Source organism: Pinus tabuliformis, chromosome 5_1 (genome assembly GCF_031772625.1).
Source record: "Pinus tabuliformis cultivar Carrire ecotype Pingquan chromosome 5_1, CPIR1, whole genome shotgun sequence".
In the NCBI taxonomy this organism is placed as follows: domain Eukaryota; kingdom Viridiplantae; phylum Streptophyta; class Pinopsida; order Pinales; family Pinaceae; genus Pinus; species Pinus tabuliformis.
In genome coordinates, this window is record NC_142305.1 from 708,008,332 (window position 1) to 708,031,237 (window position 22,906).

Below are 22,906 nucleotides of genomic sequence, written 5' to 3' on the forward strand. Positions count from 1 at the left end.
AGGATGGTTGAAGCCTGAGAATATACATCTTCTAATTGGTCTCTATACATCCTTCCATTACTTTGTATTCATAAACCTTTAATGCCTTACTTTCAACTTTGTAGTTTGGTACTATAATTGACCTTATGCTAAAGTATAGCATTAGAGAGGTTTGAAATATACCCTGTTGCTGGAAATAAGTCTAAAAATGCTATATCCATGTGATGGATCCAGACTCTTAAAAGGTGGTTGTGTCAACTGCATTTTAGGTGCATCTAATGATATGTGGCTAATCTGCTCATCTGTATTTTATAAAAAAGTAATGAGAAAGCATCAATAGGAATTATCTCTAGAAGCATTATGGTATGAATGAGTTTGTAATGAAATTGTCAAGAATTTTCCCATGTAGTTTGCATAGGAGACACAATGGTTAAACCCTCATTCCTGTAGGCACATGTGGCAGGAAGTCAACCCTTATCAGATCCACGTCTCTTGTTTCTTTAGTGCCAATTATTGTATAATTATTTCCACTAGGGGGTAATCTAGTTGTTGTGACTATTTGGTAGCATAAATGCGCATGGATAGTAACTATATTACTTTAGAACCCTCTCACCTCTTTATAGGCCAAATTTTGTAGAAGAAAAAATGCATCTGCTATGAGGATTAGACCTGTAGCATGATCAGGATACATGTAACATAAAAGTATGCTTTTAGGTCCATACAAGTATGCTTTTAGATCCATAAAAGTATGATTTTGGGTGCATAACTCTGAGGGTTATGAAAGCAGTTTTCAGACAGTAGTTTCTAGGCTAGTGCAAAGAATTAACAACTTCTTTGATGTCTACTAGGCAGTAAAGAGTTGTAGTTGTTGACAAAAAAAACTTATATTATAAGTAAATAGCTATAAAGGGGTCTATTACAAGTCGTATCAGAGCTCCCAGGTTTAGCACTTGGACCTAATGGGCTATATTGTGAAAGGAATGAATCATGAACAACTATCAAGAGAATGACCATCTTTGACCAACTCTTAGAGATGTAGAAATGTGAAATACAATTTTGTGAATAATCATCGTGGTATGAGTCACTAACGATAAAATAAAAATTATAAACTAAATAAGGTAAAAGAGGTAAAAAGTATGTCCATGGATTTTCCAAGTTGTAGTCACTATGTGAGCATGCCATTCTTAGCCCTAATTTGACATGCATATTGAATTTCATGTTTGTTATATTTGAGTTGAATTAATGTTAGGGAGGTATGAGGTATCATGTGTGATTTGGTTGCTCCCACTGCTAAGACATGGTTGTTGGTATTATGCTTTTGTAGGCCTAGATGATGTTGTGTAATGAAATCCGTGTGAGGAACTAGTCACAAAACTAACATTCAACCCTACATTTGAAACATCGCCAATATTTATTGGCTTGCCTGCTTTATGTCTTTCAATCTTCATGAAGAGAAATATATGCATTTATGTTAAAGAAATAAATAATTTTCAAGGGCAGTAATGGAAAATGAAAAATAAATTTTGTAGGAATGGTATGGAACTGAAGAATATGAAAATAATAGATAGTGCTAAAGGTAGAGCTCTAAGAACACCCAAATACATTTGTCCATATGATTGTGTGTGTTTCTTTATCATCCATATAAGAGGATAGAAATCAAGAAGTGGCAACTCAGGAAGACAAGAGACGAGAGAGACACATCTACCACCCCTTTGGTGCAAAGGAATTTTCAAGTCCTTTAAGGACAAGCTAGCTTAAGTCTTCAATGCATGCTTGAATGCAATACATGCTTCTTCAGGTTGACTAAAGTTTCTTCTATATTCATAATTTACACCAAGGTAAAACAATAAAATACATCATTCCTCAATATCCTCAGCTAAATTTCCTAGAACCAGCCAAAACTAGATTTAGATGCACTTTTTGCTCCAATTAATAATAATTAAATATGCCTAGAAATTTAAAATTCATGATTTGAGGGAGAATCAAATAAAAGAAAAATTGGGAGTTCCTCTTCTTGGACTAGTGACCCTTTGACATCCTTAAATCTCTCCAATGAAAAATGATCTTGAAATATGTGTTGGTTTCCATGCTTCTTCATGTTGAAAAAAGCCTCCAAATGTGGATTTGACAGACCAATGTTCAAGAGAATGGAAATGGTTGGTTAGTGGTTATAATCGCCTCCTCAATACAGGGAAATTATATATCTCTATTTCAACTTGAAAGTTATCCAAGTTATAGTATTCCTTCATTTGCTCCCAAAAATAGATCATTAATAGAAAAAGTTACAATACATATAAGGCAATGAAAATGGTTGTAGAGTTCATTCACAAAGGTAATAAAAAATATTTCCAAGAAGAATATAAAGTCAATTAAATGTGAAGATTTTCACCTCTTGCATCTCTCTAGAAACTCTAATAACCATCCAAACATAAAGGTACAATTGTTGGAGTAATTAGATGACCACACTGGATTTTGAGGTTTAAAAATCTTCTCTCAAATCTAGAATTTGACTTTGAAATCAAAGGCCAAAAGAGTTTAGTACACATCAAAAACGAAAGTATAGTCTACCTCAAGGACCTACAAATGATCTCAAAATATTCCACCAGGAATGTTACATGGATTATGGTTTGTGTGGATAGAAACCTATGAGGTGATGCTTGAGAGTGTCAAAGTAACCCCGCAAAAGGTTGGATGTTAGAAGAGGAAACAATCCTAGACTCCAAGGTCAAAGAACCCTTATGAAACGGAGGTAGTTTGGACCATGAAGACCTCATAGTAATACTCTATGTTGCACTAGTTTTTGGAATGTGAGAGCATCGAAAAAACATGTTGGAAGTATAGCCACTTGATCTCTCATAGTGGGTTCAAGTTCTCCACTAGGTAAAAAACTTAGTGGAATTAGGAAGAATCACCACGGCTACTCAAGTACCTCTTCTTGAACTTTAATATGGTAAAGCACCAACCCTAACATAGTTTCCCTAACCTTTCTAAGCCCACAAATATATGATGGTAAGATCAGGGTTGTGAGGTTAGTATGTTCTAATATTGGCTTCTAGTCGATTAGGACATATTCATATGACAACTCGACTAACTTGGTTTTAAATGCTTAAAATTGGTCAACGTTGTAGAAGTTTCCTTTTTCCTCAAGGGTTATGTAGGTGTTGTCATGATTTGACATTGCCATAGGACATGGGTATAATATCTCTTGAGTTTGGTATGACTGTCGTAAGCCACTCATAACATTAATCAAAAGTTGTTGCAAGCCACTGCCCTTTCAATAGGTAGGTAATATGTAATAAGGAGTTACAAAACATGAACAACCAACTTAATGCATAAATCTCAAAGGGGACTGACATGAGATGGTGAAATTGATTGTATCCATCCAAAAATAGAACGTATGTAAATTTACAGATTCATGGATTTATCGCTCGCAGGTGAAACTAGATGGATACTAGACATACTTGTTTATACTTACAGAGAAAGGGAGTTACATGACCAGACATAGAAATGTGGCATAATGGCCATCATGCCTGGAGAACTTACTCGACATAATGGCTAGAGTGACATTAAATAGCTAATCCTTTTCACTAAGTGTCATGTCAGGTTAATTGCGTGATATGGGTTATTGCACCTATATAAAATTGTATTTGAGTTGCTAGTAGAAATATGTGACCAAGCTTGTAGGATGAGATCAACTTTTGTTAACCCTTCTAAGGGCCTAGTTTAGAGATGTTGTCTCTACCTTAATAATTTTATAAACATGAATACAAGGATACCAAATGCTTCAACTATATCTCAATTAGCCCTCGCTGGAATGCATGGTTATCATGTGCTCAACATGTATAGTTGCATTCTTTTGTTTTTTAAATTTGGATGACATGATTGATGTTGGGCTTTGCTTATGATCTATGTTAGGCTAGCCCTAAGATACTTTGCGTTATGATTGATGTTGATGTTCTGCTTCTTGCTCACATTTGAGGCTAGTAAGATTAGAAAGGTTTCACCCATTTCAAGGTGTATACTGACTAGGATTGATTACACTTCATGGTTTTAGCACCCGACTGTAAGTAGTTTTTGGGAGTCTGCATCTATTCCAATCTCAAGCTATGTGAGTTGGAATGTTGGATGCAATTTCTTAATGTTATGCACATTGCTAGTACCTTTGTAACTAATTTTGCAACTGAGAAACTTAGTAAAACAATAGTTAAATAATATGGTCAACTACATTTATGGCATTGTTATAACTACAGATATCAAATGTGTTTAGTTTTATAAACTGGAGGCTTTCAACTGTACAAATGAAATTTCCTACTATCTTTATCTTTCCTAAATGGAAAAACAAACAATCCTTGAGTATGAAGAGTTCACATATTCTATGAACTTGAACACCGAGGACAGTGTTCCCCTCTAGGGGGAGTGGTTGTAATTACCCCATTCATCTCGTAAAATATGCAGACGGTATCGATCAAGATGAATTTAGGTATATAATGTAAAGGTTTCCTTGGTCACCCTACACTTGTATGGCTATTGTAAATACTGCCTTGGTTGTCCCTATATACATATTGAAAAATAATAATTGTACATATACCTTGTGATCTTTTATGTTATATGCATGAGGTGAGTAGCATAAGCCAAAACTTTTATCTATCATTGTAATTGTCATGGATCAACACATGTTGTAATACAAAATATTTACAGATTCATGGTTAAAGAATAAGAAATGATGTGTTTTAAAAGGCTTGGATCAGTAAGGGCGTGGTAGATAAGGCTGTGGAATTTGATATCACCCCAGACATAGATTCACATTTTAAAAACTAACATGCATAAAATAATTACCCTAGTATGGGTAGGGGTATAAAGTATGGGATTTTATGTGTATTTACTTAGTTGCTCAAACTTTGATTGTATTAAATTTTAATCCACCATTCAACTGAAAGGGTCTCATGTCCAAGGTTTGAGAAAAATGCATGGAGGTGTGTGCATAAAAACTCATCCAAAGGATAATTGAGGATAGAGAGGGAAGGAGGTCATGAATAAGCATCACACTCAGATATTTGAAATAATTTGGCACATGGTGGTGAAGATTTTTCTCTCGAGCACTGCTGATTATAGAACCAGTTTTGGGAAGGAGACAGATAGTTGATAGTGATGGAGGAAGGAGGCCAAATGACCCAACACTAATTCGCCTACAAGGCTGATACACTATGAATGGGCTAGGAGAGATAAATGTGACATCTTTGCTGGTCTAGGGAGGCCAAACTCTAACTACCAAGGTCAACATTCAGGCATTAGAAAAGGGTGGAATTCGAGCTAAGGAAGAACGCGAAGAGAATCATGAGAATAAAGGGAAGAGAAGTAGTAAAAAGAGTAGGATAATAGTGAAGACGAGAAGAAGAAAAATGGTAGAATGCAAAGAGAAATGGGACAGTAGGGGAAATGCGAGTACCAACAAAGGATATAGTAAGGGGAAGGCAAGAAACAAGAAGGGAGACAATAGGGGGATGTGAACACCAAGAAAGGAGATAGTAGGAGTGAAAAAAGCTAAAGAGCGAGACTGATATTGCGAATTAGTTACCCAAGGTATTTTCCGCAAAGAGTGGAGGCACTGGAATAGGTCTGTGTGGGTGGCATCACAAAGTTAGCAGGGGAACTTGCAAAGCTAGAGGTTAAATTACTCACACTTACCATCCTGTACTTATTTAATGTCTAGAAATTTAATTTAGAAGTAATATGGTGTTATACATTCACCAGTTGCATTTATGTAATGTGTGAAGTTAAAGAATGGTTCAATAATTAGTGCCTTGTTTGAAATTGGGAGCTGCAAAGCCACAGTGTTGGCCAATACCTTCCCTTGAGGATCTCACACTTCGGTAGAAAGAGAGTGGCGATGTTTTATGATGAGTCATAGAATAGCTTTAGAGAGTTCCTTCTCATCCCCACTAACAAATTCCCAATGAAATGCATTTCTAGAAAATTATAGAAGAAATAAATTACAATTGATGTCAGCTCAACAAAATATTTCCATGTTGATAAATTCATAGCTCTGAGGACTAGATATGGTCCCAATTTTGAGACTCCCCATTCATCTATACAATCCATTCCCAGTTAAATTCCTGTTACAATGGATTCCCTTGAGCTTAAATAATTTTAGCTTGAATTTCTAGGAAGTTGAGAAGTGCTCGGAAATATGGAGAAATAATAGGTGAAGTTTGTCTAGTGGTATCTTGCGATGCTCACAATAAAATTATATCTGGACTCTAACTTTCTATAAACCCCCTATGCAGCTCACAAAAAGATAGAAAATAAAGACCAACGCCTTAGAAATCAGCCTCTTCGAGGGGACAACCTCCTTTACATTACACAAATGAACAAATCTTGGATGATACAAATGACAAAACCTCCTTTATATATATAGGAGTCTAAGGGGTCATAGTATAATCCAAGCTGACATAACAATAATAATATAAGGGCACAACAATAATGATAGTTGGCTTCTATGGGGCACAATAATAATAATATGGGGACAATAGGGGCACAACAATAACAATAAGGGCTACAATGACAATAGTAATGGGGGAATCACTAGTATTATAGGGACCTAACATGTCCCTCTCCTTCAAAAAAGTGTTTTCCTCAACACTTGAGTAGTTCTGGGTGCTTTTGTATAAAATTCTCATCCTCCAATGTGGAATCTTTAGCAGGTAACTTCTTCCACTTGACAAGATACTTTGAAATTGATCGATTTCACAGTTGTAGAGTTCTTGTTTCTGTGAGTGCTTCAGGTTCCAATATGATTTTTCCTTCCTCGTCAAGTTCTGGCAATATTGTTTGAACTGGGAGCTTATCACCAATAACCTTATTTAAGCATGAAACATGGAAAATTGGATGCACTCGGGAAGCTGCAGGAAGCTCCAATTTGTATTCCATAGTACCAATCTTTTGCAACACCTTTTACGGACCATAATACTTTGGTGATAATTTATTATCCTTCTTAGCTTGCTTGAGGAACATTTTTTTATATGGTTGTAGCTGTAGAAATATCTTGTCACATATATAAACTTCTTTCGCTGTGATGTTGATCTGTCTGTTGTTTCATTCTATTATGTGCCAAAGTTAGGTTATCCTTTAAGAGGTGGAGAACTTATTGTTGATGCTCGATGTGATATTCCACTACTTGAACCTTAGAATTTTCTCTTAAATATGATGTGATGGACGATGGGTGATATCCATAAAGTGCCATAAATGGGGTCAGTTTTTCTGCAGTATGGAAGGAAGTGTTATATCACCATTCAGCCAAAGGAAACCATTTGACCCATTGTGTCTGTTTATCAGATACAAAGCAACGAATATATCCTTCCAAACGTTTGTTTACTATGTTAGTTTGCCCATCAGATTGAGGATGATGAGATGATTTATGAGTTAACTAAGTACCAAGACAAGAAAATAATTTTGTCCAAAAATTTCCAGAGAAAATGGGATCTCTGTCGCTTACAATAATATTTGGGTTTCCATGTAGCTTTTGAATTGTTTCCATAAATGCAATAGAAACTATACTGGCTTTAAATGGATGATATCAAGCACAAAAATGTACATACTTGGTAAGTTTTTCCACTACCACCATGATGACACTCTTTCCTTCGGACTTAGGTAAACCTATGATAATATCCATTGAAACCTCGTCCCAACGTTGAGTTGGAATGGATAAAGGTTGTAATAGACACGAGGTCATAATTGTTTCAACTTTATTTTGTTGGCAAAACAAACATTCCGCCACAAACTTTTGAATATCAGATTTAAGGAAATAAAAAAAAATTCTTTCTTAACCCTATGATAAGTTTTTAAAAATACTGAGTGCCCTCCTAAGGGAGAGGCGTGAAATTCCATAAGAATATTATGTTTGAGTTGGGAATTCTGACATAGGTATAAGCAATCTTTGTACCATAACAAATCATTTTTCTAGCTAAATGTATCAGATGTACTAGGATCTTGTTGTAACTTTTGAATGAGTGCCCACACTTCTTCTTCATTCTTCCATTCATCCCTTGCTTTGTTTATCCAATCTAGTTGGATAATACAAATGACACAAAGCAATGCTTCCACATCCTCATCTTTCCTTGAGAGTGGATCTGCCATAACATTTTACTTCCCTTTTTTGTATATGATTTCAAAGTCATAACCCAACATCTTTGTGACCCATTTTTGCTGCCCTTTTGAGAATAATCTTTGTTCTAAAAAGTATTTAAGACTATCATGATCCGCGTTTAATTTGAAGTGTCTTCCCATTAGGTAGGGTCGCCATTTATTAAGTGCATGTAGTATTTCCGACATTTGCTTCTCATAAATAACTTTGTGTAAATACTTTCCTTTGATTGGACGACTTTCGTAAGCAATGGGTCTCTCTTCTTGTATTAAAACAACACCAATTCCATTTCTTGAGGCATCACATTCCACAATAAAGGTTTTTGTGGTATGGCATGGCTAAGACCGGTGCTTGGCACATTGCCTCTTTAATATGTTCAAAGGCCTTCATTGCTTTTGGAGTCCATAAAAATGCATCTTTCTTCAATAATGTTGTTAGAGGTGCTGCTATTCTCCCATAATTCTTAACAAACATGCGATAATACCCTGTCAGCACAAGAAATCCTCGCAGATGCTTTATGGATGTGGGGATTTTCCATTCCTTAATGGCTTTAATTTTTATAGGGTCTACCTTAACACCTTCATGAGATACAATATGATCGAGGTATTCCACATCTTGTACTCCAAAGAAAAACATTTGGAGCTTTTTGCATATAATTGTTTCTCCTCCAATAGTTTGAGCACCCTGTCAACATGTTGAACATGATCCTTCCAAGACTTGCCATAGATTAGTGTATCATAAAAAAATACTAACACAAATTTTCTAAGGAAGGGTTTGAAAATGGAATTCATCAAACCTTGAAATGTAGAAGGTGCATTAGTAAGCCCAAAAGGCATGACCAAAAATTCATAATGACCCTCATGAGTTCTAAATGTTGTTTTCGGAATGTCTTCAATCTTCATTCTGATTTGATGATATCATGAATGAAGATCCAACTTAGTTAAGTAAATTGATCCATGCAATTCATCCAATAGTTCATCAATGACAGGAATGGGAAATTTATCTTTAATAGTGAGCTTGTTGAGGTCCCTATAATCTGGACACATGCGCCATGATCCATCCTTCTTGTGCACGAATACTACTGGAGCAGAGAATGAACTTTGATTAGGTTGAAGTATACCAGCCTATAGCATTTCTGCAACCATACGTTCAATTTCACTCTTTTTGGCATAAGGATATCTGTAAGGCCTGATGTTTGGAGGAGCACTTCTTGAAATCAAATGAATAACATGATAATGATCACAAATAGGTGTGAGACCTTTGGGAGTCTCAAATACCTTGGAATGATTGTTCAAGACTTTTTGGAGATTTTGAGAAATAGATGATTTCAATGTGGGAATGTCTAGCGAACATAATTGTGCAATTACACCTCATTGTTTTTTCTTTAGAAGCTTTGTCATTCCATTAGAGTTGATTATATTTCTTGGTTTCCCTGCGATACCTCTTAATTCAACTTCCTTTCCTTCCGAAGAAAATTTCACGAAAAGTTCTTGAAAATTAAAATCCATTGTACCTGAGAATTATAGCCATTGGACTCCTAGTACAACATAAACACTACCCATTGGAATGGAAAGCATTGGGCTATTAAATACATATTCTCCCATGGATAACTTGATATTATGGCACTTTCCAGGGAAATTTATGGTTCCTCCTCTTGCAACCATCACTTGACACTCTGGTGTTGGATATAGGAAGCAATTCAATACCTTGGCTATCTTACAATGAATAAAATTATGGGTATTGCCCGAATCAATCAAGACTATTACCTTTTTCTTCTTGATATGTCCTTCTATATTAATAGCTTGAGGAGTGGTAATTCTGGCCAATGCATTACAAGATATGGTTAGATTCATTTCTTCTTTCTCTATGGTTTGTTCCTCGTGTATGTCCTCTTCTTGATGTTTCTTGTTTCTTTTCCTCCTCCTCTTCACAAACTAAGTAAAATATTTTTTTCTCAATACGCTTATGACCTTTAGTGTATTTGCTATCATAACTGTAACAAAGCCCTTTTTCTCTTTTTTCTTCCAATTGTTTGCGTGTCAACCTTATAGGTTGTGGAAAGCTAGGGGAAACAACACTTCCATCATTATAGTTGTGAGTGGTAGGCTTCCTTGTTTCCATAATTTTTCTTTCCATTTTTATTTCCAACCTGAATGCCTTCTCCAATGGGTTAGGTTCCCAAAGGTGAACCTCATGTTGGATGTTATCCTTTAAAGTCCTGATGAACACATCAATCCTATGCTCCTCTAGAATATCTTTTACTCTTATATTCAATATTTGGAAGTCCTCAATGTGCTCCATCATTGAACCCTTTTGCTTGAGATTTATCAATTGGCTAAAAGAAGTGTTTCTTTTTCTATCCTCATAATGTGCTATTATTTTTTCCATAAAAATTGCCCAAGTGACAATTTGTTTACGAGAGCAAAGCCATCAATACCATAAAAACTGATTTGGTTCCAAATATAAATATACAATGTGTACCTTTCGTGTGTTTTGCACATTATGGAGATCAAAATATTGCTCCGTCTGTAGTATCCATGTTACGGGATCCTTGGCATCAAAATTACCCATATCAATCTTTGAAACATGGTGGGTCTTCAATCCAACATTAGAGTCTATGAAATCATGATTAACATTTCTTTTGTTCTCATCATGAGTTTTATTTACTACCCTTTCACCATTAGTAAACATTTCTTGTAGCAATGTTGTCAAATATGTCTTCAATTCTTCCATTTTTCCTTCCATCTTAGCTTCCATGTCATTCATCTTAGCTTCCGCGCCATCCATCTTAGCTTCCATGCATTTCTTTAAACCATCCATCTTAGATTCCATGTCATTCATCTTAGCTTCCATGCCTTTCTTTAAACCATCCATCTTAGCTTCTGTTACTTTTTGTGAGAGTGAATTTTGTTGCAGTTGGTCTCGTAATTTTGATATATCATGTTGCATTTCTTCCTCTTCTTCATGAGTCATACTAGAGATTTCAGGTTGCTTACTAGGTGTTTCCATTTTATTTCTTTGAGGCATCAATTAATGATAATTATGCTTCACTATGCCCTTTGAATTCCTTCAAACTAATTTTTCAAACCAAACTTATGCAAAATTTACTACACACCTTTTTTCACTCTATAGGTGCTCGATATTGAAGCTAATGTATCTCTACAATTTTAGATCTTCAAGGTATGAAATTGTGAACTGCAGTAGCCCTCTGAGTCCTCTTTCCAATGCCACCATTCTGATAAAAATTGGATTCTCCAAGAAAGATTTATTCCCAATCTCCCAAGATGACCTGATTATACACTTTTTCAGTAGAGAAAAGTTGTACGAAGTGCCACATGTCACTTTTGTAACTTTTAGACCTGAAAATGGTGCACAAAAAACTATAGTCCATTTTGTTTCTATAACTTCTTGTGAAATTTCAATCTGATGCTCAAAGAGAAGTTTATGATGATTTTCCCAGGGTCACATGTTTGGAATGTAATTCTGGAGTATGAAAAAACCCTAACTTCCTCAGATCATATCTCTGAACATATAGTGATAGGAGATCGGAAATTTGGACTCGAGGTGCAGAATGATGTCGGTTCAAATGGTTTTTTTTTTTTTAGCTTTTGTAACATCACAGAAAAAAGTTATAGCAAAAATTCCACGATGACCTATTTGGAGCAGCGAAACCCTAGAATCCAAGCTTTGATACCAAATGTTATGAAACTAGCTTACAAAAATATAGAAAAGAAATATCAACGCCTTAGAAATCAGCCTCTTCGAGGGGGAAACCTCTTTTACATTACACAAATGAACAATTATTGGATGATACAAATGAAAAAACCTCATTTCTAGATATAGGAGTCTAAGGGGTCACAATATAATCCAAGCCAACACAACAATAATAATATAAGGGCCCAAAAATAACAATAGTGGGCTTCTATGGGGCACAATAATAAAAATATGGGGACAATAGGGTCACAAAAATAACAATAAGGGCTACAACGACAATAGTAATAGTATTATAGGGACCTACCATCCTGCTAAACGTACAGACACGTTTTCCAGCATAACTAGCAGTGTCATTGGGAATTACATAGCCAAGCCAATAAAATCCATTAATGAGAAGGAAACTCTAATATCGTACTTCTGATACCCAGGTGGAAAATTAGTAATATCTAATACATACAAATTAGCTAGGAGAATTCTATAATTGACTGTTTATCCTTGGCCTTCAAAAGGACAAAACCCTACAACTATGCCTTCTCGCACATGGAATAGAAGTAATTCTTTGTTTGGCTATCATTATTACCCAAAAAATAAAATATCTGCATCTATATTAGTCGTAGTGAAATTTCGCAGTTGTCATTACCATGTAGAGAATAAAAAATTGCAAGTTTGATTGAACTATTTGTTATCTGAGCTGGTGAAAACAGTTACTCATATTATTATTGTAACAATGAATTATGTGTTGCCATGCATGTAATTAGTGGGATAACTAACTAATTGAGGGTGGATATCACTGTCTCTAGAGATCCTCATTTCTTTGACTGAGCACAATTTGGACTCCCAAAAATTAGGTGGAGTTGCTGAGAAATATCAAGGTGGAGGTGGAATAGGACCTCTAGAATCCCTGGAAAGGCAGGGTGGAAGTGAAATAGGACTTCTGGAATCCCTGGAAAGGCAGGGTGGAGGTGGAATGGGACCTCTCGAATCCCTTAAAAGGTAGGGTGGAGGTGGAAAAGGACCTCTGGAATTCCTGGAAAGGCGGGTTGGAGGTGGGGCAAGACCTATGGATTCCCTAGATTGGACTTTGGGATCATAAGCTCGGGGGTGGCTGCTACAGGTTGGTAGTTTGTCAATGGTTGGGAGGAAAATTATAAACATTATCCCAAGGCCCTTCCTGAAGCATCTTATTGGATTGTCTGAACAGTCCATATACCAGGGCCATGAATTGCACTAGGAGGGGATCAATACCTTAGGTATTGTTATTAAATTACATGCCAAAGGTACCTCTTTAAATCGTTATGCAACTATTGCTATTATCCACTCTTAGGGAAACAATTACATGATTTAAGTTCAGATCTCCTAAATCCTAGATCACTAGATACTATAATCTGATACTTGAAGGATCTTGTGAAGACAGGATGTGAATCTACCCTTGTCTTAAGCATGCCTAATGATCCAAAACCATTGAAAATAAATTATCTATTTTATTCACAAAATATACTTAGAACAAATAATGTGACCTATCATACTTTTGTTGACATATGTAATAACGAGCACTGACTACAAATATGCTTATGAGATCCTTGCTATTAGTGTCAATGTTCATAATATATATTCTATGACTCATCAAGGTCTACACAACTATTAAGGGGCTTGTTGTCACTAGTAATTATTAAGGCCTGCCTGTGGAATATATTATTGTGCTGAAACCAATATATACTTGTGGACCTTTGTGAGTACAGTGTACTATTGGTATACAGTAAGTTACTTTGCTATTACTAATACCTATTAAGTCATGTGCATGGAGCATGTTACGTGGCTGGAGCTATTATATAGTTGTATTTGTTTTATCCATGACAACAATTCTAGATGTTATATCTATGTAGCGTTATATTTCTATCATATTTAACATAACCAAGGTATGTTAGTGTAGATTCAAGTGTAGTTATTTGAGAAGTTGATAGGAATTCTCTCAAAGTGAGGCTACATAAATTTAGTGTGCTTGAGCTTGAGAATATAGTGTGGTAATTGCTTCAGCCCTGCAGGATGACTTAAGTACTAATGTGTGTTGATTTTAACCAAAATTATGTAAGTGCAATATGTAAGAGTAATAGTACCTCTAAGCCTTGAGCATATATGTGTTTACTTTTGCTTGGACATTGTTGATTTAAGTGATCAACACACCACAAGCTGGATTTAATATGAGCCATTTTTTTTTATTCCCTCATTGAGTAGGATATGCTGATGTGGTCTTCAATGCATTAATATACTCCATCACTTAATGGTGTAAGTAGATCAATTAGTGTTAATTATGTTAGTTTTTGGTAGCATCGGAAGTGATATAGCCTTGAAAATTGGTGGAGAGGCTAAGGCACATGAGTTCTAAAGAACACAGAAACTCTTTGGTGAAATTCCACTCGGATTGTATTTTATTTAAATAATTAATATTTTTAATGGAGTTCCCAAGTCTAAATTAGGGAAATTAAAATATTAATGGTATTAATCAAAATATCGGTGAGAATGATCTAGAAGGCGGATCAAGTCATGTTTTAATCTTAGCAGTTGATTAGAGAATTAATCTCATCCGTTGAAGATTCAATAGGAAACATATAAAATGGAGGCTTGGGGTTCATTTGGAAACATCGAGAGAGAGAGAGAGAGAGAGAGAGAGAGAGAGAGAGAGAGAGAATTGATTTGGAGTTCAATTTTTGGGGCTAGGAAGCTGAGAAATTCGAACTAAATGATCATTCTGCAGTAGAGAGGCAGTGAGAATCTAGGAGAAGGAATTTCTGGAGAATACTGACAGTGAGGCAGAGAGTTCTTGTAGAGAGGTAGTGTAGTAGCCAAGAAAGGTTGACGTTGGGTCAGTCTGGGCCCACGCAACCCTGAGGTAGAGCTAGAAGGGCCAATTTAGAGCAGAAAATATGTCTATCAAGCAGAAGCTAGAACTATTGGGAGTAGCAGGGATAGCTGATGCAGAGGGCATAAGAAGTGATGCAAGGATGATGTAGGGCATACGCAGGGCCAATGCAGAAATAACCAGGGTTAACCAGTCTTGTGCCGGATCAGCTGAAGTTCTACCGGGTGAAGTGAGGTAAAACTCACTTAGATTTTCCGCCAGTATTTTTCTCTGTAAAGGGTTCCTGTATGAGCATCCTATATTTGTATTCAGATATTTCTCTTTCATAATAATAAACCCTCAGAATTGTTGCGCCAGTTTTCCCACATTGGGTTTTTCCGAGGACTATTGTGTCAAAAAATAAGTGTGTCCTATGTATCTTGTTCTTTGCTCTGTTTTCTATTTCATGAGATTAAATATTTAATTAGTGTAGGCTACAGAAATAATTTGCTTCAGTATTCAGAATAATAACTTGATGAGTGTAATTTAAAAATCAAGTAGGTAAAGTAGATTTAGATCTGCTGCATTAGGGGTTCCTTCGAGTCTAGGAATTTTCACACACTAGACATTGTCAGTGATGTTATCATAGAGTAAGAAAATACTATTTGTAATCAAGCATTTTGGACATAGAAGTAATCAAGTAGCACAAATCAACAAAATTTATGGACACCCATTACAACATGGGTGGATAGATCAAAAGGATGGTTGAAGCCTAAGCATATACACATGATAATTGGTGTTTCTACATCCTTCCATTGCATCATATTCATAAACCTTTAATGCCTTAATTACACCTCTGTAACCTAGTACTATAATTGACCTTATGCTAAAGTATAGGATTAGAGAGGTTTGAATTACACCGTATTGTTGGAAACAAGTTTGAAAATGCAATATCTGTGTGATGGATCCAGACTCTCAAAAGGTGGTCATGTCAGTTTCACTTCAGTGGCATCTGATGAGCCCCAAATTTGGTAACATTTTGGGCTCATTTGGTCAAACTACCCTTGTTCAATCCTTCGTTTTTCATAACTTATGCATTATTTTTTAGTATGTTTATGTCATTTGTACGAATAAGGGTAGTCACTATTCCTAGGTGGCTAACACATGCTCATTTCAGGATTTTTTGACACATATTGAAGCAAAACCGAGCAGACATGGGCTAGGAGACAACCAAGCTTGGGTTGAGGATTCATAGGGGGGTTGTCTATGGCATTAAATAGCCTCCCTCGGGATCTTCACCCCCAACTCCGAGCTCCAAAGGCCACCAAAATCGGATCTAGAAGGCAGCCACGCAGATTTCTTGGAAGGAGCTGTTCACTCACAGTTTGGGCAGCCAAGTCCCATAGATTTAGGAGGCCAGCTAGGGCCTCGTAGTGTATAAATGTTAAGGCTTCAGCCTTCGAAAGGGACTTTTGAAAAACTCTTGCATATTTTGCACTACGTGCTGCTAGCTCTATTTTGTTCTTTTGTAGCCATTATTGGCACGACTCTTGACTTATGATTATTTTTTGATAATGGGAAGTAGTCATATTTGATATCAGCTCTGAGTTTTTTATAGGAGCAGTAGCTCTCGGGGTTGGGCCCAACCTGAGAGCCTAGGGCCTCCTTATTTGTATTATTATCTTTCCTTTCAGCACTGTGATTTTCCTTTTATGCATCTGAAACGAAGTTTGTTGAGCTAGATTTAGTTGTGTTGGTTAAGTAGGTTATTGTTGAGGAATAGAATTACTTCAGATGTGTAGAACAGATTGATAAGATAAAGATTGATAAAAGCTCCAGAAAAAGGTTGCCTGCACTCTCAGTTTCACCTCTCTCTTATTGGATCAGGGGCTGGAATTGTGGAACCAGTGCTGCTCAACAAAAACACTAGTTTGCTTGACCATGCAATCATTGGTGTAATGTTTTTCATTTGTAGAAGTTAGTCATGCGTTCAAACCTTTTTAGATGTTCCTTTGATTAAGTGTTGTACATGGTTCTCTTTAGAAATAAAGTTGTTGTTCATTTGTTTCGTTGACAGTTTGGATAGATTAGCTAAGATTTCGATTGTATGCAGGATTTGGTTGATTCAGTTAAGTGCACACTGTGCATGACATATCCATCTTTCTCTAATCCACCGAAGCTTTGTCCAGGCCAGCTGCTCCATCTCCTAGTTAGCTTCTTTGTCTCACAACTACTCTTCTGTCCACGTAACCCTACCTTCTTGCTCTTCCATTGCCTTAGCCTTCCTTAAGACAAGTTAGCTCTCCACACCCTCTCATCACTTCATCCATCAGTCACTGGGTCATCTCAGACCCCTACCCTACCTCCCTATCCATTCATGCATCCTCTTTCACTCACCCATCTTCCAAAATCCAATGTCAGAACATCCTGTAGAAATTTCTGAACATCCTGTAGAAATCCCTGAAACATCTTGTAGAACCCCTACAGACTTCCTGTAGAAGCTCACAAGTGAGGTTGCTGGATAGCCAAACTTGGTGAAACTCTCTGGAAGGGTGTTAGGGACTCCTTAGACCCTCTCTAAACCTTCCAAACCTTTTCCAAGCATTTCTCCTCCTTGATCCACCCGTGCACAGTAAGAAGCCAGTTAAAAGTACATGTATGATAATTTTGATAACGTAATCAAAAATACAAAAATATGTGTTCTTTAGATAGAGATAGCATAGGCATGTGCATTTCACCTTTGTAGAAGTAATGGCATCTTTTTCAATAGTTTGCATCCTCTCCTTTGCATCAGTAGGACTAGCTGGTAGAATTAGGGTTTGCTAGGGTTTACGTTACTCTTTGACTTTCAGTTTCTTTCTGCAAGTAGATCAACTTCCTTTGAGTTAGCTTCCATCCATCAGGTACAAAGCTTCTTCTAAGAGCTCATAGAAGTTGGCTTGAGCCCCTAGCGGACTTGTGCCAGCTGACCAAGTGACAGCTGCGGCAAGAGCTAGTACTTGTGCATACAGCACCGTCGCTTCCAAGTTTGTTACGAACTACCAGGTTCATAAGAGTAAAGAAGGGAGTCCCAGGAGTTGCAGCATTATTGCTGCAATATTGGAGCCCACCATCTTTTTGGCGCCGTTGCCGGGGAAGCATCAGAGTATTGGTGATTGCTGCTTTTCTTCTATTTTCCACTACAACCTTCTGCTAAGTAGTTTATTTCATTTCATTTCCGCAAAAGTAGAGTAGACATTTCCCGCTTTCATAGATTAGCATTTCAATTCCGTAATTTATTTTCTGCAAGCGTAGATTAGCATTTCAATTCCGTAATTTATTTTCTGCAAGCGTATATTAGCATTTTAATTCCGCAAGTGTAGACTAGCATTTCATTCCTGCAATTTCATTTGAGCAAAATAGATTAGTCATTTCCTGCTTTCATTTCAATTCTGCATTTTCATTTCAGCAAGATAGTTAGTTGCAGTTCAATCTATTTTAGTTTTGCAGGTACAAGCAAAACAAGCAAAAAGCAATCAAAAGCCTTTCCATTTAATGCCTCGTAGGAACAGAGATAAAACCGGAAAATTCTTACCCAACACCGCCACCACTTCACTGAGTCACCCTTCTCTCTTCTTTGGTGACAGTGATCCAGAAGAACCTATAGGCGAGCCTCCTGGGACATACGAAGATCCTATACCAGAAGAAGAGTTAGAAACCATCCCACCTGAAGCCATGGCTGAAGATGGAAGAGAAGATGAGAGAATAGAAGGTGCCTTTCCCATCTGAGAGACCAATGGAGACATGAAAATGAAAAACATAAGCCCCTCCACTTTACCTCACTTCCATGGATTCCCTACTGAATGCCCTGATACCTTCTTATTTGAGTTTGCTGTCCTTTGTCGAACCTATCACTATACAGAAGATGAGAAAAAGCTGAAACTCTTTCCCTCTACTCTCAAGGATGCAACATTACGCTGGTTCATGGGATTACCTGGAAACAGTATCACCACTTGGGCTCAGATGCAGCAAGCTTTCAATACCAAATACCGGGACTACTGTATGTCCAAGGAAGCCAAGGGAGAGATCTTTCAGATGACCATGGGAAATGAGGAGTCTTCAGAAGATTATGAGGAAAGATTCCAACTTAGCTATAAACGGGCCAGGTGCACACTTGACCCTGAATCTCTCAAGTTGGTCCTGCTCCGAGGAGTCCCTGAAGACCTCCTAGATACCCTTCACATGCTAGTTGAAGGAGACATCTACCAACTACCTTACGAGGATATAAAGACTGTGTTTAGAAACCACTCTAGGGCAGCCCAGAAAAGAGGTAGGGGAAACCCCCTTTCAGCTAGTGCTACTTTCTCCAAGCATGAGTTTGTTAATCAGCTGGAGGACCTCAAAAGTGAGGTGAGATAGACCATTTCCATGCAACTTGATACATTCCGAATCCAACAAAAGAAAGAGGAAGCTGAGAGGGCTTTGGCCATCTTCTGTCCTAGGTGTACAAGGAAGCACCCTAAGAACGAGTGTCCCTTACACTCGGTAGAGGTATGCTTCGTTTGTGAGGAGGACCACCCCACAAACCGATGCCCAACCTTACCTGGGTTTAAGGCCATGTACCAAGGAACTGAGGCACCCACTGAACCTCTCTACTTCCTCAACCAAAGAAGCCCGCATGGACCTAGACCTTACGAGCAAGGGATGCAAGGGACATCCCAAGCCTATTATAGCCCCAACCAATCTGCTCCTATGCCTTCTTGGGGGCCCCCTGCTCATCCTCCCTGGTTTGTGCCTCCTCCATGGTCTTACCCACCTCAATACCATACTCAGCCCACTACTCATTCGTTTCACTGACATGTCCAGCCACAGCCTCAGTGGAATGCAACTCAACCGGGGTGGAGGCCCCAGTACAACACTCCTCCTGCCATTTTGCCACCACCACCAGCTCAACCACAACCATTACCTCCTTCTCCTCTGAGACAACCCAAAATTCCTGCTCAACCGAACCCGAACCCCAACAACTGACAGGCCCAGCAGGTATATACCGGGGAAACAACCTGCCTTACCTATGCTGTGGAGATCCAGGAGATCAACCTACGATCAGGGAAGACTCTTCCGGATCGCCAACCTCCTCCCCTAGAGGACGAGGAAGATAAACAGGGAAGTGAACCCAAGACCACTCCACCCTTTCCTGAGAGACTAACAGTAACCACACAACCCGACCCAGAGGAGAATGAGCTTCTGGGAGAACTCAAACAGTTGTGTGTAAGAATACCACTTCTCCAAGCCATCAAAGATGTACCGATATACAACAAATTGGTTAAGGAAAAGTGTTTCAGGTACCCAGGCAGGCGAAAAAGAGATGCCTCAACCATCAATGTCATAGGACAACTGTCTGATCTTATGTTGGGGCAAGTAATCTATCCAAAGTATTTGGATCCTGGGAGTCCTGTAGTTGATGTCCACATCAATGGAACCATCATACCCCACACTTTGATTGATTTAGGGGCTGCCATTAATGTGATGACCAGGGATACCATGCTCAAACTCAACCTTGAGGGTTCCTTAATGAAGACCTCGATAGTCCTGAGTTGGCAGATCACTCCACTGTGACTCCCAAAGGGATTTTGGAGGATGTCTTGGTCTCTGTTGACTCTTGGGAGTATCCTGCAGACTTCTTGGTTCTTTAGCCAAAGGAAAAGCTTACCAGATACCCCCTTATTTTGGGAAGACCTTGGCTAGCCACTGCAGATGCTTACATAAGCTGCTGAGCAGGAAACATGACCATAAAAAATGGTCCTATGTCCAAGCAGCTAGTCCTATACCCTCCTACCCAACCTCTATTGGAGCATGACTTAACGCTTTGGTTGGAAGAAGGAGAAGAGGATGAGGTGTACTCTGCACCCTTGTGCACCTTAGAGACCACCAGGGGAGGTCCTCAAACTGAGGATGATTTGATTGAGACCTTGATTCAGAATCTGCCTCCTAGCGCATTGTCCTTAGAGAAATTGGTGGAAGATACTCAAGCCAACACCTTAGTGGACCTTTGTGTGACCAATCCACTCTCTCCCAGGGTCAAAAATGTGGAGTTTGGCCCCGAGAGAACGTTAAATATCAGCTCCTCCCTATCTCCTACCCAGGAAAAGGAGCTGTATAGTCTGTTGGCTAGTCATCTAGATGCTTTTGCTTGGAGCTATAAGGAGATGAAAGGAGTCCACCCTTCGATATGTACCCATCACATCTACATCAAAGAAGATTGTAAACCGGTTAGGAAACCTCAGAGGAGAATGAATCCAGCCCTTAAGGACATTGTCAAAGAAGAACTGCGAAAACTGTTGATGCAGGATTCATCTACCCCATCTCGGATAGCGAGTGGGTGTCCCCTCTGGTGTTGGTACCCAAGAAAAATGGAAAGTGGAGAATCTGTGTGGACTACCGAGAACTGAACAAAGCCACCAAGAAAGACCACTTTCCTTTACCTTTCATAGATCAAGTGTTGGATGGACTAGGGGGGAAGAAGTTTTTCTCTTTCCTAGATGGGTTCAGCGGGTATAACCAGATCCAAATCAGCCCGGAAGACCAAGATAAGACCACCTTCACTTGTCCTTGGGGTACCTTTGCTTACCGAGTCCTTCCCTTTGGGCTATGCAACACTCCTACCACTTTCCAAAGAGCAGTATTGAGCATCTTTTCTGAGCTAGTCCATGATTCGGTGGAAATCTATATGGATGACTTCACTCCCTATGGGTCCAACTTCCAAGAAGCATTGTCCAATCTGGGAAAAGTCCTAACCAAGTGCATTGAGATGAACCTGTCCCTTAGTCCGGAAAAATGTGAATTCTTGATGACTGAAGGGACCATGCTAGGACATACCATTTCTCGCCAAGGATTGCAGGTGAATCCTAATAAAATTGCTCTCATCAAAAAGGTTCCACCTCCTCAGAAAGTAAGAGATGTTTGGAGTTTCCTAGGCTTAGCAGGATATTATAGAAGATTTATTAAAGATTTCAGTAAGCTAGCCTCGCCACTGTTTGGCCTCTTAGAAAAATATGTTGAGTTCAAATGGACGGATGACTGTCAAAGGGCTCTGAATGAATTAAAGGATAAGTTGGTGTCCGCCCCGATATTAAGAGGTCCAAACTGGGCCCTACTTTTCCACATCCACACTGATGCCTCGAACAAAGCCATAGGGGCAGCCTTAGGACAGGTTGAACAAAAACTCCCATATGCCATATACTTTGTCAGCAAAAACTTATCCAAGGCAGAACTGAACTATACTGTAACTGAGAAAGAGTTCCTGGCTGTGGTCCATGCCCTGAACAAGTTCTGACACTACATCACTGGCTATCAAACATTTGTACATACTGATCATGCTGCAATTAGATATTTAATGAATAAACCAGATGTGAATGCTCGTATTATTAGATGGTTACTTCTGTTGTAGCAGTTTGATTTGACTATTGTTGACAAACCAGATAAAGAAAATGTTGTTGCTGACTTCTTGTCTAGATTGGATTTACCTGCAAGTGAAGATGGAACAATGGACGACCAGATGCCAGATGAACATCTGTTTTCTATCTCAGTACTCTCCCCATGGTTTGCTGATATAGCAAACTATCTGGTCTTAGCACAGTTCCCTCCGCATCTATCTTCCAAAGAGAAAAGCAGAATTGTAAGGAAGAGTGCCTCGTTCACTTGGATCGGGAGCAACCTGTTCAAACTTGGCCCCGATCAGATCTTAAGGCGTTGTGTAAGGGAGGAGGAAGTCTTTGACATCCTCCTAACCTGTCATGACGGGCCATGTGGAGGACATTTTGCAGCCAAGAGGACTACCTTCAAAATTCTACAGGCAGGCTACTATTGGCCCATGCTTCATCAAGATGTCAAGAGATATATCAGCAAATGTGACCGATGCCAAAGGATGGGGAAGCCAACCCCAAGGGACGAAATGCCTCTCCAACCTCAAGTGACTCTTGAACCATTCGAGAAGTGGGGCATGGATTTTGTGGGTCCTATCAATCCTCCTTCAAGGCAAAGGTCTTACATCATTGTGTGCACAGACTATCTGACAAAGTGGGCAGAAACCAAGGCAATCAAAGCAGCGACAGAAGAAAAGGTGGCTGACTTTTTAAGAGAAAACATCTTCTACAAATTTGGCTACCCAAGAGAGCTAGTCACCGATCAAGGAAGCCAGTTCACCTCCAACTTAATTGAAGATTTTCTTGCTCATCACAAGATCAAGCATAGGACTTCCA